Genomic DNA, 17794 nt, shown 5'->3' with positions numbered 1-17794 from the left:
ACAATCTTTCAGAGCATCAAAGGAAGCTTGCGCCACCTGGTCCTAGACAAAAGGTACATCCTTTTTCAAAAGACGAGTATAACCCTTAGCAAGTTCTGCGTAATTTGGAATGAACCTCCTCAGAAAGTTTGCTTTCCCTTGGAGTTTCTGAATCTGAAGCAAATTTGAAGGTGGAGGCAAATTAATGATTGCCTGAACCTTACAGGGGTCGAGACGAATCCCATCCTTAGATACTACAAAGCCAAGTAAACGACCAGAACCGACGCAAAACACACATTTGTGTGGATTGAGTCTTATCTTGTAGTGTCGGCAACGTAGAAATATCGCTCTTAAATGTTGCGGATGATCAGTCCGCTTTCGCGAATGAGCCGGAAGATCGTCGAGATAAGGTGAACGATGTTCTTGATGTCATGGAAGGCATAATTCATTGCCCTCTGAAACGTCGCCCCTGCGTTCTTTAAACCAAAGGGTAATTTTCGATAAGCGAATGTGCCCCACGGACAAATAAATGCAGTCTTTGACTGGTCCTGTGGGCGGATATTTATTTGATTATACCCGGAAAATCCATCCATAAATGAAAAGATTTCACATCCGGCGCATTCATCAATTATCTGGTCGATGAAGGGTGTAGGGTAGTTGTCCTTCAGACAAGCTTGGTTTACATCCCTATAATCAACACACACTCTAATTGTCCCTTGTTTCTTCATAACGGGGACAATATTCGATACCCAATCGGTTAGAGGAACCGGGTAGATGAATCCAGCATGGAGAAGTTTTTCAACTTCTGCCTTAATGGCAGCGGCTTTCTTCGGGTGCACTTGCCGAAGCCGTTGTCTTACTGGTTTGACATCAGGATACATTTTAATTTCATGTTCAACGATACTCGAGTCAATGCCTGGCATTTCATCATATGACCAAGCAAAGACATCTCTAAATTCGCGAAAAAGAGCGTTATATATTTCCAGTTCTGAAGGGGAACAACCTTTGCCGACATAAATATTCTCTACAACATCTGTTTTAGTCGAGATATTTATGGCTATAGTCTCTTCAATATTGGATAGGTTTCGCTTGGAATCCACCGTGTTTACAGTATTTGTTAGGAATTCAAATACCGAAGGGTGATAAAGGTCACTTTGAGTATCCTCTTCATATTCCGGAAGAAGGGAATGATGGTGGTGATCATTCCATGGTGCCCCCTCAATCATCATTGATTGTAAGATTCCTTCGTCAGTCCCATGTACTTTCGACCAAGGATCTAATGGGGTTCCATATTCTCTAGACCTATCTACCCAAACGCTTGACGAGCGTTGATTTGGGCTCGCCTCCCATGCTTGAAACATTGATTGCTACAATATTTCTAAAGGGCTTGGGGTAAAACCATTGAATGATCCATGTTGACCTTCGTGGAAGATATCATGTTGCAGGTCGCTACAAACGGTACATTTCCTATATAAATAGGAGGTGGTAGCGCGAAAGTTCCCATCAATGTGGGGTCTTTCAATAATCCTACTCCGATATCTTGAATTGAATGGTTGCTTTCATGGATCATGGGAATGCTTCCTGTAACTTGTGAACCATTAGGGAGGAAATTCTGTTGGTCGACGATCGTAATCCCTCCTTCAAATGGGAATGCGATCTTCCTAAAATAAGTCGACACGACAGCTGCCATGGCATAAATCCATGGTCTACCCAGTAGGATGTTATAGTCAAGATTTCCATCAATGACTTCTACATCAATTTCTACTGTTTTTCCTCCTAGTTCAACTTTCAAGTTATTAAGGATACCGTAAGGGGTATAAGTCCTTCCGTCGAAAGCTTTTAATGTCGTCGAAGATCGCGACAAGGTTGGAGATCCTAAAGTTTTCCAGCAACTCATCGACATAATACATGTCGAGGCTCCCTCATCAATTATTGTTCTGTGAACAGTTTTGTTGAGTGCTTTCACTTGGATAAGGAAAGCTAGCTGAGCTGGTAGCTGAGGATCATATCCCTTGTGATCAAAGGATACAAGATTGGAATCCTTAGGATCAACCCCACCAATTGCCGATAACAACGCCTGCCTTTGGGTTGGATAATTTTGTAGCACTTCAAGAGTCGACATAGCGGATGGCGATTGGGCCAAATCTTCCACTATGTTGTAATGCTGCGCCGCTCTGGCACGAGGATTAAATGTCGACTTGTGTACTACACCCTTTGGCGGTTTTATTGTTAATTCAGGGATGGTGGGCATTACAACTTCTGTCGAAGTTGTTGTCGAACTACTTGGTTGATCTTTACCTTTTTCGTTTGACAGTTGAGGATTACCATAATCTTTGTTCCTTGTCGAAATCAAAGCATCATTCTGCTGTTTCGAAACCGACAACATAAGTACTTGTTACGGGGAAGCATTTCCACTATCAACCAGATTTTGACCTGGGTTGGGAAATGGATCAGTTAACACAGCTGATGTTTGGGAACTTTTAAAGAACCTCTTTAACTCAGCTTTGAATGGGCAATTCTTTGTGCCATGATCCTTATCATCACATATTAGACATGGATAATTTTGTTTCCCTTTGCCAGGAGGGTTTGAAGAATTCTTTCCAGGGGATGACTCACCCTGTTTCTTCTTCTTCCCTTTGTTTTGCTTCTTCTTGCTTCCTGGTTGATTGGTTTCTTTGCCTTTATCTTCTGATACGGCATTTACTTCCAAAGCAAGAATTTCTTCTTTTGCATTTTGATCCGAATTCTTACGGGCTTTCTTTGATGAAGCCTTTATCGATTTCGTGTTTGCTGTGCCAATCACGCCATCACCGGCATGAGAGTCACTATTTGATTTAGGAGGGGGAGGAATTGAAAACTCTGGTCTAGGGGCGTCAGGTATTTTGTCATAGAGTGTGCCGGACTGAGTATAAACTAAGTCCGGATATTGTGCACGAGCAATCACTTGCTCCTCTATTACGACTCCCCCCTTGGCCACATCTTCCGTAATAGCCGGAAGTAACGACTTTATAAACCATTCAGCCAATAGCTGATCGGGAACATATGTTTTCACCATCCTACGACGACGACGCCACTCATGTATATGATCAGATATATGGGTAGCTGTTGTCTGTTTGAAGTTGGTTAATATTTCTGTTCCCGTTTCATACCTTATTGGTAATTGAAAATGGGTTAAGAAAGTCGTGGCTAGGGAACTAAAATTGTCGAAAGAGGCTCTTGGCAATTCAATATACCATTTAGCCGCTGGACCTGTCAATGTCCTCTGAAAAAGGCGAAGCCTTATCGAATCGTCGTTAAGGGTGTTCGACGAACACCACAGATGAAAAGTCATCACGTGATTCGACGGGTCTTCACCTGGATTTCCATTGAATTTAGGAATGTCAGATGGAAGCTTATGAGGAATCGCTAGCCACCAAGGGGCATAAGCAATCGGATCGTTCGTTAAACGGTGTAAATCGGGTAACTCTAAAGTTGCCACGAATGGTAACTGTTGATTCAGGTTAGGCGAAGCGTAACCAGGGTACGATGGAATCGCTTGAGCAGTGGGTCTTTGCATACCAGCATAATGTAATTGATGTTGGTATGACTGATACGGTTGGTGGACTTGACCACTGTAAAGTGGTTGGTTTTGACCGTTTTGGATATACGGTTGTCCACTGTTCGCGAAGATCTGCTGCTCAAGACCTTGGTACACTTGCTGGAATTGTGGTTGTTGGTATTGTACAAGCCATGGCTGTGACGCCATGTTCTGTTGTGCCATGCTAACCATTGGACCAAGGTGTGGGGTAATTGTACCCATTTGTACTTGTGTCATCCCACCAGTTGGCGATTGCGGTTGTGACCCATGGTCAAGCGACTGTTGCATTACAACCTGAGAAATCTGAGGTTGACATGTAACAGGTATTTCTTGAACTTGCGACACGGTTACAATAGCCGGTGTGGTTGGGATGTTCGTCACAGGTACACACTGTTGCATAGAATATACAATCCTTGGTTGTTGAGGTAGCATAGGTACCCAACTACTTGATGCAATTCCAGTATAACCTGAATACTGTTGAGAACTGCCATATGGATATCCTCCCGGAGGAGGTAATGAAAGGGCATACTGCCCCCCATATGGTAGCAATCCGGAACTCAGAGGGATTGTTAGTCCTTGAGGACTAGATGGCCCAAATTGACCTCCATGAGGATCAATCTGTCGAGTTTCAACATAAGAATTACCGGGTATTACTCCGGATGAACAAAATGGAATAGACCATACTGTCGAAATAGTCCCTTGGTGGACTCCTTCTAGCTGTTGAGAGCTAGTTGGGACAGCTGGTATGCCGGCAAACATCGTTGGAGTGACAGCAGGGGCTTCTGCTGTCGCTGTGTCATTTGACACAGTCCTAGACGATGACGGTTGTTCAGACATTTTAAGTCTATCCAATAGATTGCCTAGCGATTCTACAGGAACTTCCACTTGTGGTGGATTAACTTCTGACGAAGGAAATAGAGTGACCCCGACTCCAAAATGAGTTGGAGTACTTGCTTGCGGATCCTCTGCAATTTCCTCTATCGCAATCAAACCCGGTGGAAGAGGAAGACCGTCAGGTCCGTAAAATATTTCTGGTGCCGAAGAAGTGGTTGTTTCGACAGCGACAGTTGTTTGAGGAACAAAACTTTCTAGACCGGTTACAGATGGAACTGGTTCAGTTACACAAGTATTTGCCCCCAGACTAGGATCAGTATTACTGTCCTTCTGTGGCTGTTGAACTTCTTCTACAGAGGCAGGGTTTCCAGAAATGTTAGGAGTAACCGGAACCTCAGATGTAGTTGGAACACTTGTTCTAACTTTCAAAGGAGATTTTGAACCGGTTAAACGAGTTCGCTTTGACCGTACTGTTTTCGATTCCGGAGACAAAGACGGTTGACTCGTAAGCCTCCACGAATGACGGGGTTTCAATTGACTTTCTTCCATGATTGCGGATTACTCGATCAACTAAAATATTAAAGGGGAAATTTGTGTTTCCGAATTGAATGAATTTTATTAGACACTTTTAGACACAACTTGCTTTTTCACTTTTTAAGAGTCGAGAAAAAGCTAAAGATGACTCTAGTCTCCTTCGATGTATTAACGAGCCCGAAGTGACAAATGCTCGGTTGGACTTTTTCAGTTATAGAGTTTGAAAAAGGCCAAAAGAAACTGCTCTGGAGTTCTAGGCAGAGGGTGTGCCAAACTTTTCGCAAAACCACAGAATACGTTTTACGGTACGAGTGGTCGATCTTCGTGAATGCTGTGTTCACTGCATTGCGATCAGTAGGGTGGCCGACACGGTTTCCTATTGGATAAAGGCTTTGTTCCTATAGGGGTCTCCCAATATATACACGACGGTACGTGGGAGCACAAGTCCGTATTAGTGCCACCGACTCTCAGGAGGAATCACCCACCTTCGTCGAGATCGACAGTCACTACGTTTAACGACGCCGGAACACGTCTCTAGCTTAGACCTCTAGATGTTTGCGTTATGTTTCAAAGCGTTGTTAGGTTCATTCAATATATTTTAAGTTGATCTTTTTAAAGTTTGCCTTTCAAGGTTCACCACGAGATGTTTTGATACAAATTCCTAAATGCAGTCTAAGATGAGAAGCAAGCTTTTTCAATCTTTTCGACTTATGAAAATCTTAACTACTGAGGGAAAAGAGAGACAAAATCTTTTCACACAGATCAAAGAGCACTCGCTAATGCACTTTTTCCCTAAATCAACATACAAACTTATATGCAAAATGCAAAATGCAGGTATTTCTTTTCTCTTCCTTAATGTTTGTACGACACAAAAAGAAAGCTGTTGTATAATTTCGAATTCAATTTCAAGTGAAAGCAAACAAGCTTGTCCAAAATCGAAAGACACCTTAAGATTTACTTGTTTCGACACTAGAAATATATAAATTCAAACCATATGACGAAAGCAAAAGCTCAATCAGCTATGAACAGCAAACAAACTAACTCTTAAGATCAAAACGACACTTAATCACAGGTCTAGATCTAAGAGGCCACAGCAAGACTAGTTCACTTTCGTTATGGGAAACTGTAAATGATACAAGAAATACACAAAGAACAAACACAGTTTCTTTATACAACCGAGGCGGAATAGTGGCAAGGAAAGTTGGTTTCAGATAGGCACATTGACTGGTAACAGGCAGTAAAAACAAGGGTGAAAACAGGGCAAGAAACAGCAGGAAACCCCAGTAGCACAAGGCAAGACTGGTCCAGCGCAGGTGGGACACTGTCTGTTTGACCTTCAGCGCAGGTAGCCCCTTCGGGAACTGCGCTGAAATGCAGACAGCCTTTGTACAGCCTGCACTGAAGAACGAAACTTTCGTTTCTCTTGGTTTCCGGGTCACAGATTGCTCAAAAATTCACAGTTTTTGGCCAAATCAGAAGCTATCAGTCAAGTACACACTAAGGGATGAAAAGGAGGATGAAAAGCTATCACTAAGAGCTATTTAGAGTCCTTATGGATCAGCTCTTCAAATCATAAACTTGCCCAGAAACTGAGCTAGAGTAACTGCCCTCTACTTTGCATTTGAAAGATCCAAATGCAGTTCGATTCGGTACTCCCTGTGTTTATGAAATGAATATCAAAAACACAAACAACCAACAAGATACGATCCCCAGAGGAGTCGCCAATTTGTTGTTGGGAAAAGTATCCAATACGGAATGACCCTATCCCACTCTAAGGGTGATAGTACCTCAGCAACAACCGAATGTAAAGCTATTCAAGATTACTTCTTTATGGGATTTAAGAGAGAGGAGAAAGAGATCCACTAACCGTTATCTTCCGCTAATGATTGATCCAATCTTCCCTCTTTGCTGCTTGTTCCCAGCTCCTTGCTCTTTCACTGGCCCAGCTACACAAAGATCCTGCAAAAGCACAAGAAAGGGAAACTACAAGAAGCATACATCCATAACTGATTCAAGGATTAGAATAAATCAAATATACAAGTATCAATACGCCACAGAGACACATGCATATAGAAGAACCTCAAATGCTTTATTAATGGAAGAAGTAAAGTTCTGAGAGTGTTACAACCATAAGAGGCCCAATCCAGCAACACCTCCCAGCAGAAAGAAATCTCCTCTTCACCTCCTTCAAAGCAATCACCCAATAGTTCTATGCACAAACCAACAGCACTTCCTTACATTCACAAGATTCCAGCCTCTCTAGACCTCATGAGAGAGCTCTATATATAGGAGATTTGGAGAAAGGATGAGTCAGCTTGAGGTTGGCATGAAGCTGACTAGTGTCCTCTCCCACTTCAGTTATACTTCAGTTCTTGAGTCCACTTGGAGTTTCTTGCTTCCACTTGGAGATCTAGATCCTCTTACTCATCACAAGGCGAATTCCCTGATCCAAGTGTCATTTTGGAAGCTTCCTGGGCATTTGACACCTTGCAGAATGACTGTGTCACTTGGCCAATCTCGCCCAGCGCAGGTAGCCTTCATTGCTTTTGACATTCAGCGCAGGTACAGAGTGGAGCAGTTGACATTCAGCGCAAATGCTCAGTGGAGCAGTTGACATGATCCAGAATTAGCTTGTTTTTGAGTGTTTTCAGGTGGAGAACTGATTTTCAGTGCTGTGGTTTGCTGACCTTGTTCCTCTAGGGGTAGGAACAACATGTTTAGGGACTTTGGATCCCTTAGATTATTGACATTTCATGCTTCATTCTGTTAGGCACAAAAATGTCTATAACATGGTCCTTCTATCAAAGACCTTTTTTATCTTTTCATGCACAACTTGAGATCTGATGTAGACTTCTTCTCTGGTTTGCTGGAGATGAATAGTCTAGTTAATTCTCCTCTGGATATCATTTGGTTTAGATTGCAGTTCTGGGAGCATCTTCATCATTGGTACTCCCAAAGAGGATGGAAAAACAGCTTCCATGCCATAAACTAGCTAATAGGGAGATGTACCAATTGACTTCTTGGTAGTCTGTCTGTCATCCCATAAGGCTTTGACTAACTTCTTATTCCATTTTTTCTTATTATCTTCCAGTAACTTCTTAATAATGTTCACCAGGCTTTTGTTTGAGATTCTCCCAATCCATTTCCTTGAGGGTAGTAGGTTGTCGAATGACCTAGGGTGATGTGATACTTATTGCAGAATTATATCATTTGTTTGGATTTAAAAGCTGCTGCATTATCAGTAATGAACTTGGTTGGGCATCCAAACCTAAACAGAATGTTGGCTTCAAGGAATTTAATAATAATAGTATCTGTGGCTTGCCTTGAAGGTATGGCCTCTATCCATTTTTTGAAATAGTCTGTGGCTGTGAGGATCCACTTATGTTGGGCAGAGGAGGGCGGGTGAATTTCACCAATGCATTCTAAACCCCATTTTTGAAAAGGTACTTTAGCAGTGATTGGTTTAAGGGGTAATGGTAGAAGTTTTCTTTTTTCTTTAAAAATTTGACACTTATGACAAGAGGTCACAAATATCTTGACATCAGAGAATAAAGTTGGCCAGTAGAAACATGCCCTTAAGGTTTTATCTGCAGTGATTCTCCAATAGAGGTGTCCACCACAGTCACCTACATGAAAGTCTTGTAGAACTTTGTCAGCCTCATCTTTTATCAAACAGTTAAGGAGAATTCCTTTATGATCTTTCCAAAACAAAGTATTATCAAGTATACAAAATTTCAAAGATTTCATTTTTAGAAACCTACCTTTGGTTCCAGATAATTCAAGATGAGCTTGTAAGTTTTCTAAAATGTAGATGATATCAGCATACCATGGTGATTCACCAAAGGCTTGACTGATCAGTGGAGTCGCCATCTCCTCTCCTTCATCTAATGCAGCAAGAAAGTTTATGTCTAAGGCTTGACAGTTCAACTCAGCCATAAGTTTGGCTAAGCCTTGGCCCTTGATTAACTTTGTGGGTTTGATCTCTATATCATATTCTAAGATAGTAGCAATCCATTTTCCCCTTTTCCCATCAGGACCTTCCTGAGTTAGGATGTCTTTGATTACAGAATTGGGAACATAGGCTATTATATGAGAATACAAAATATATACCCTAAAATATTTGATAGCTTTGACTAAAGCCAATGCTTGTTTCTCCATTATGTTGTATTCTAAGGGAGCATCTCTTAAGGCTTTGCTAAAGAAAGCAATGGGCTGTTCATATCCTTGGTCATTTTTCTACAGTAAAACTGCAGCTATTGTATGCTCAGAAGCAAAGGAAAACAAAATGAAATCCCTATCGAATTTGGGACTAACTAATATCAGGGTTTTTGTCAAGGCTAGCTTGATGTCTTCAAATGGTTTCTTAGCTTCGACAGTCCAACTTAGGGTCAAATATTTTTTCAACATGTTATTTAGTGCCCTAATTAACTCTGCTAGGTTAGAAATAAATCTTCTTAGGAAGATAATCTTTCCTAAAAAGGCTTGTAGTTCTCTAATATTCCTAGGGTGTTGATCAGCAAGATGGCTTCAATTCTTGCAGGATCTATTTGTATGCCATCTTTAGAAATGATATGCCCTAACGATTTCCCTTCTTCCAATCCAATAAAAGATTTCTTGGGGTTCAAGGAGATACCATACTTTCTGCATTTATAAAGACCTGCCTTAGATGATCTAGATGTTGATTTTCTGATTTTGAGAAAATAGTATTATCATCAATATATATCACAAGGAAATCATGGATTTCTTTGGCAAAGGCTATATCCATAGCCCTCTGGAAAGTGGCTCCTACATTCATTAGCCCGAAAGGAATTTTGACATATATAAAGGTGCCCAAAGGAGTGGTGAAATCAGTCTTGGGTTGGTCATTAGGGTGAACCAAAATTTGATTGTAACCATAAAACCCATCTAGTAATGAGATTTTGGTTGACCCAACTACCCTTTCTAAGATGTAGTCCATTTTGGGAAGAGGGTATTTGTCTTTAAGTGATGCTTTATTCATGTTTCTGAGATCTACACAGAGTCTGATCTCACCAGTTTTCTTCCTGGTTGGGACCAAGTTTGAGACCCATTCAAAAAACATTATTGGTGCAATTATCTTGGCATCATACATTCTCTTAATTTCTTTTTCTATTGAAGGTAATAAGACAGGATTAATTCTCCTAAGCTTTTGTTTGAAAGGTTTTTGATTCTCTTTAAGAGGAATTGTGTGTTGGATGATGCTCGTGTCATAGAATTTAAGGTCCTAATAGCTCCAAGCAAAGACATCCTAAAATTCTTTCAAGAACTCAATGTATTTCAACTTTTTTGTTGAAGGGAGTGACTTTGATAGTTTAATTAGCTTTGGATTGTCTTAAGTGCCTATGTTACACTCTTCAATATCAGATTTTTATGGTTCCATTTTAGGCTTGATAGGAACATCCTTTGAATCGAATATGTCTTCCAGTGGGGTTAAACCTTTTGGTAAGAAATTATCCTTGAGATTAATTACTTCGCTTTCTTCATTAATTGTTTCGTCAATCTCAACCTGTTCTAGGTTGTTTATATCTAATCTTGTGAATTTAGTGGGATAAAAACTATCTACTTCATTTCCTTCTAGCTCACTTATTGTTACTTCATCCCTAGAGTTAAGATCTATGGATGTATTAGCGTCAATGTTACTGTGTGCAAATTCTTCTTCTAAAGTTAGGAAGTTGTTTACCTGTCTATCATTTGAAAACACTTGCTAGTTCTGTACATTATCTGGGATTGAAGGTCTGTGCCTGACCTCCACTTTGTACTGATGGTTAGGTTGGAAAGGTAACCTGCAGGTATTGGCAAACATTGCTAAACTTGCATATTGTGCTTCCTAGGAACTACTGCAAGCTGTGTTTCTAGAAAAGTATTGAGTATTTCTACAATGGTTCCTCTATAATAACATAATCTAGTGTCTTTAGTCATATATACACCCTTAATATGATTTACAACTAGCTCTAAGTCTCCTTTGACTTAAACTCTTTGAGCACCTAAATTCCTAACTACCTTGAGACGTAGAATCAAAGCCTCATACTCGGCCATATTATTGGTACATCTTAAATTTAAAATATAGGCATGGCCCTTTAAGTGATTGTTTTATAAATTATAAATCCATACTCTTGCTCCTGCTCCTAACTTATTCACAGAGCCATCAAATTCTAAATGCCATAAGATTTCATGTACATAGTTCTAATCATCAATATCCCATTTATTTTTATTTCTAACAACCTTATTACTTTCTTGATTGCACAATTCTGAAGTTTAATTAGATTCATTAGCAGTGGAAACTACAATTTCTTTTGGTTGTGCAATAACACTGTTAGGAGTTTCGTTTGGTGTTTGATCAGTGTTGGACATAATAAAAGAGTCTACATCTGAATGCATGGAATAGATGGGATAGTTTTGAGGTCTATCTTGGCTGCGTACCATGTATTTCATGAAAGTTTCTCTGTACAGTTTCTTGGGTTGTCCAAACACAGAAATTGTGGCATATGACATATCCAGTTGAAGGGATCCTTAAAGCTTGGCTCCCCAAGATCTGGATAACAGCATGCCATATTTTGGTGGGATATCAACCACTACAATGTCCATGAGGATGCTCTTGACAGGATATTGGACTAAAGTAATACACAAATATTTGATTAAACCTAGACATTCTACATGACTTGAATCAAAGGAGAACAAGTCTTTGTAAGGTCTAGTAATGTCTAGTTTCATTTTTTCCATTACTGATTTTGGCATTAAGTTGTGAGAAGCCCCAGAATCTAACATGGCATTGTGTAGTATTTTGTCATGAATGTTAAGGCTAATGTTAAAGTGGAAATCCTCCTTCTTGTGGTTTGCCATTAACATCTAGTCTAAATATTAATTCTACTTTATCATCAAACAAGTTAACTGAGTCTTCGTTTTCAGTAATGTTTAGGGTCTGATTTACCTGTGATCTGTAAGTTTCATTTTTAACTAGTTCATTCAAAGGGACTAAAATTTTCAGCTTGGATATCTCTGCTCCCAAATTGAATGATGAGGAATGGTTGTAGACCTTTGAAACGGGGTTTTGAGTGGAATTATCTGCCTTTTTTTACTTGGGATTTCCTTATGGGGTCTTTTAGATCTGGCATTATAGGTGTTTTTCTTTGGTTCTTTAAGTGGAACTCACGTGGATGGTTGCTCAACAAAGGGTTGGTTGGCAGTTGTTTCTTCAATGATGGGACTAGGAGATTTTGGTTTGGTCTAGGGAGGATTTGAAGTACCTCTAAAACGAGAAATTTATTTGTTATTTTGGGTTGATTTTCTATTGCATTTTTAGTATGGTCAGGAGGACTAGCATTCTTTTTACTTCTCAAGTTATATTGTTTGTGCACTTCAAATATGGCAGAGTCATATCCCTGTTTATAGTCAAATGACTCTCCAGACTAGGTTTGAAGCTATTGTAACATATGCAATTCTTCCTCATCCTGGGAGAGGAATACAAGGTTTTGATCATCTAATCCCATTAGATTGATTTTGGTATCTTGTTCTGGATCATCAGCATCAGATGATTTTGCATAGTTTTCTTGAAAAGGGGGTCTATTGTTTTGATCAGGTCCATTCTTTCTTGTATTTTGGTTTTGATTTTGGTTTTTTCTGAAATTAGCATTCCTAATTGGGGGTACTTATTGAGTATCTAATGTTTTTCTATCTAGGTTGTCAAGTCTATCCATGATTCTTTCTACAGTTGTGGCCAAAAGATCTACTTTACCATCAAATGTTGAAGCTTCATTAGCAAATCCTACTCTCCTTTCTATCTTTGCTTGGGGTTTTTTGGCTAAAAGATTAGCCTCTACTTTTACTGCATTGGTTTTGCTTTGCCCTAGGGTTGCAGGCTCTCTTTCCCTAAGTTGGTAGGCCATATCTAGATCAAAACCATCAAGGAACTTCATCATTGCGAGATTAGGAGGAGGCTTAAGGTTGGCAAGGATGGCATTGTAAGTGTTGTTAAACCTAGTGCAGTAGTCTTGAACTGGTTCTTTAGGACCTCTCCTAATGTTCTCATACTCATAAAGTATCTGCAATGGGTTTTTCTTCCTCTCTCATCTCTCGATGAACATCCTATGAAAGTTTTTCATATCTGCAATACTACCAGCAGCTAAGTTTCTAAACCACGTTCTAACTTCCCCAGCTAATGTTTGGGCAAAAAGCCTCATTATTACATCTGCATCATTTATCTCATGTAACTCAAAATAATCATTCATTCTGTTAACATGTTGTTGAGCAGTGTATAGGCCTGTAGCATCAAATAGTTGAATTTTTCTTTGATATTCCTGAGGTAGGTCATGTAACTCACCAGGTAACACCAAAGGGGCATATCTATTGGCCATGGCTAAAGCCTTGGCTTGGCTTAGGGATAAGGGAAGACTAGTTTGGGTTGAGGTGGAGATGGATGAGATAGCAGTGTTCATCCAGACTTAAATAGGAATGCAACAAATTACAGAGATAACCATAAACACATATATGCAGTGGAAATAATACTTCATTTCATTAATGTAAAAGACTGAGATATGCTTACAAACAGTAATGGAAATAAACCAGCTAGGGCGATGGTAGCTTATCTCTGAGAAGAGATGTGTGGTGGCTACATGCCTCTGAACTATGTTACAATGAGGCTCGAAGGCCTATTTATTGTTGAGAAACAATGGAAAACCCTTCACATCCCAAAACCTAACCCTAGAAGATGAAACGCCAAATTGTGGGCCCCATTTGGGTAAATTGGTACATCAATTTCCCAGGGTCGTAACTTTGGCATACGATCTCTGTTTGACACGTACAATAGCTCGTTAGAAATATATATCCGAGCACTATAACTTTGGGAAGGGAAACATCGGTCCATGGACCCATGTTGCCCCCATATTTCCCAAAAAACATCGTTTAGGGCCTCAAAACGGCTCCGGAAGTTCAGGACCTGAAAAACTGCTAAAAATAGTAAACTGTGCTACAATTTAGGAAACTGAAAAAGTTGAAAGAGACAGTTGTGGGGGTCCAAATGGGATAGGTGGGTGGCCACCAACATCCACCTAGATCAAGTGCTTACAGATTAAAATGGAATATTGCCAATTGAAACTGGAGTATTAACATGGAATTTGGAATATTAACAGCTGAAGTTGAAATATCTACAAATGAAACTGAAATATTAACAGTGGATGAAGTGGTTTCTATAATGGAAATTGGGATGAAAAGGAAAATTGTGTGTATAGGGGAGATGGAAGTATCTATAAGTGAACTCGAAGGGCTAACGGGTGAAGTGGGAGTGTCTATAGGTGGAAACAAGATTCTAGGTTGTATAGGGAGTTGTGCAATGAATGGGCCAATGGAATGAATTGTAGTAGAAATAATAGATGGAGTGGTAGTGATGGAAGGGGTATTAATAACGTTGGAGGATTGAGCAGAAATTTCAACAGTTAGAGCAGTATTAATGGATGATAGTAGAGCATTCAGAATATATTCATCAATTGATTTATTAGCTCTTTGAACTTCAAGGTCTACAATAAAATCAAGATCTAGAACAATTTCATTAAGCACACTTTCAAATTTTGTTCTAAACAATGAGAGATCAAATTCCACATCAAAAGGTAAATCTTCTAAAAACAACCACTCATTAGGACATGAATTAGCTTTAACTAATGGTGTTTTATCAGCTGAACTCTCTTCTTTTTTGTATTTTCTTATAATTATGTCTGGATCGTCCACAATAACAACAGGGTTTTGATCTGGGTTGGCCCTGGTATAATGAGTTTTCCTGGTAGCCAGAATTATAACTTTTTAAATGTTTTTTAGTGTAAATTTTAAGAGGTCTACATCAGATCTCAAGTTGTGCAGGAAAATATCAAAAAGGTCTTTGATATAAGGACCAAGGCAGATGATTTATACTTAGGTAAAGTACTCAAGTGGGACCCGAGAAGGGAAGATAAGGGTAAGCACGGGAAATTTGATTTCCTATGGAAGGGGCCCAACTGAAGATCAAAGACCAATTGGGTCCTTTTATTTGTAATAGCAGAGAAGCTAGAAAGGAGGCAGACCTGATACTTTAGAGATTAAAATTAAAATAGAGCTTCATATGGAGATATGATCCCTTGGATTTCATCTGCAAAAGAAGGTAGAAAAACAAGATGGATCCCTATATCCATCACTACATCCCTGAGATAGAAAAGTATTCCAACCAATTGCAATGGGTGGAAAACACTTTAGAGGACAGGGACAATACTGAAGTTGCTGTGGAAAACACATTATTAGATCTAGAAAATCAACTTGATGAAAATTCACTTCTACAGGTACCACCTTGGGAAGGGACAATGAACACTCCCCCTATCTTGCAGACTTCTATGAATGAGGAGAAAAATCCCAAAATGGGCAGGGAGGAAGGATCAAGTTCAAGGACACAAGCCTTCAATGTTCAATATGAAAGAGGCCAAACCAAAAGGCCTCGACTCAATCCCATGTCAGAATAGGAAGACATCGATGAATCGGTTGAAATAACCGATCTGAGCCAGAAAGGAGTAAAGGTATTATTCCTTCAGAGGAAACACAACCCCCATCATCCTTAGGAACCTAGATGATATAGAGGCAGATGAGTGTAGAGGCCTCGTCTTTCAGCAGGCCAGCAGACCAGGATAAAAGTATAAAAGACAAATTCAAAGAGATAAAAATGAGAAATGAAAGTTTGAAAGCTGAGACATATGCTCAGCTTTTCAAACTTTCTATTGCAGGTCAGAACATATTGATGTGAGCCTTCGAAATCAAAGAGGGGAAGATGCAGGTGTCCTTCATTCAACCAACTATGCAGCAACCAAGGACACCCACTGACTATAAGAAAGTTGATTTTGAGGCTTTGGCCAGGGATAATCACCCTATGGACCAAATAGAGTTTCACAAGTAAGCTGGAGAAATGATCTTCTCCACCCTGACAGGGAAGTCCATAGTTGTTCATCAATTGCAAAGTTCCCTAAACAACATCTCAGCTCAGTATCAGCTTGAACAGGCTTCTTCACAAGCCAAGGATAATAAAATCAAGTCTTTGGAAGACTTGATCATAGAGATGGGACATGATTCCAAAGATATCAAGGCAACAAAGGAGTTAATAAAATAGAAGAACAAGGACATTTCTTCATTGAAGAAGCAACTAAATATACCCTCCTTGCATCATCCACAAACACAGGAGGTGTTATAGTCTCAAAATCAGCATGAGGACTTAATGGATTTAGTCCTCAAGCTAAATGATCAATTGAGGAGCACGGAGAAGGAATTGGATGCCTTAATCCAATTAAAGCAATGTGAAGTAGGGACCATACCAGCAACTATAATCCCTACAGTGACTACTGCAGTACCATCTACATTGGTAGCTACATTCCCTCCAAAAACGCCTATAGGCACTGCCTTTCCCATCACCATCACAACATCTACATCAGTGGCTTCTACAATAGCAGCAGGTACAGCAATAGAGGAAGCAGCCAAGCTAGTTCATTCCATGGAAGAAATGTCTATTTAGACAAATGAGATAAACAAGCTAAAGGAACAGGTGGCAAGCTTAGAAACATACTATAAGCTTGCCAAGATTATGCAGAAAGAGGAGGAACAGAAGGCTGCTAGGATAAAGGAAAAGCTCAAGTCAATGGAAAGGGACTTGACACTAAAGGAGCTCTTGGAGAAGCCAAGGAAAAATTGTGGGCCAATAGCATTGACTTTGTCAACGATATTTGGCCATCCATACAGATCATACTCGAGTAGACTGATCTCATAGCATTAATAACAGAGGTTGTTGAGAAAGTGAAGATAGAATTAGGCAACAGGCCTAGAGAGGCTACCATGCTCATCCAGTTCTTAAATTCAAAGAACAAGTACCAATTACAGGAACTGGAAAATGAAGATAGGACTGCTGCTATTCTAGAGGTAAAGAAAGTCCTCACCAAGAGGGACCTTATGCAAAAGTTAGAGGAAAAGAGCAAGGAAATGCAAGTAGTCGTTGACAGGTTCATGGCTAAGTTTGACAAGCTAAAGGAAAAGGGATTACCTAATCCCTTAGTCATTCATGATAAACTTATGGAACAAGGAGATTACAATGACAAACTCAGGGATGTAGCAAGGCAGCAAATGGCTACTTCACAGGTTTCAGGAATACCAACAGGAAAGGTATTGTACAGTGCTTTTGAAAATTTATTTTACCTCTAGCATGAGGTAAAACATATGTTTTTAAATAAGCCTTAATTTTCCAAATACATTGAGGCAGATGAAACTTACCGGAGAATGATGAGTATCCAATTACCAACAAGTCAAGAATGGGAAAGGTTAACTGACTTACTATAGTAGAACACAGTAAAAAGTCAAACACACAGTTAGCGAGGTAAAAGAGCATCAGATTCCAAAGTTACAAGGTCAAAGAGTATCCGTGTCAAAGAGTATCAGTATAGAAGACAACAGCCTTTGGCCAACACAGAGCATTAACAACCATAAACTTCCAGCTAAACCACAATAAAAGGGACAACAAGAAAACAGTTCAATAGCTGTCACTATCTTCTTGCGAGAAGATATTTTGAATTTCCTAGATTAATTCCCAAGTTAGTTTGGGATATTTTGTAAAAACATTTTGTATAAATACTTCACAAATCGAAGTATGTAGGGTGGATTCTTATACTTTCAATAGAATTTTGTTCAAAGACTGTAAAAGCTTTTGTATCACTGACTAGGCCAGCATGTTGGATTGATGAATAAAGATCAGATATTTCAAGGGATTCATGTGTAAAGCGGAATACAAATGAGTAATTCTCTTGCGTTTTTTTATCTCCCTTAAAGTTGTTTCATAAGCTTAAATGTTTCAGAAGTATGAATTTT

This window comes from Pinus tabuliformis, chromosome 2_2 (genome assembly GCF_031772625.1).
Source record: "Pinus tabuliformis cultivar Carrire ecotype Pingquan chromosome 2_2, CPIR1, whole genome shotgun sequence".
NCBI classification, from domain to species: Eukaryota; Viridiplantae; Streptophyta; class Pinopsida; order Pinales; family Pinaceae; genus Pinus; species Pinus tabuliformis.
The sequence above is the reverse complement of the archived record's forward strand: the minus strand, read 5'-3'. Positions refer to the sequence as shown.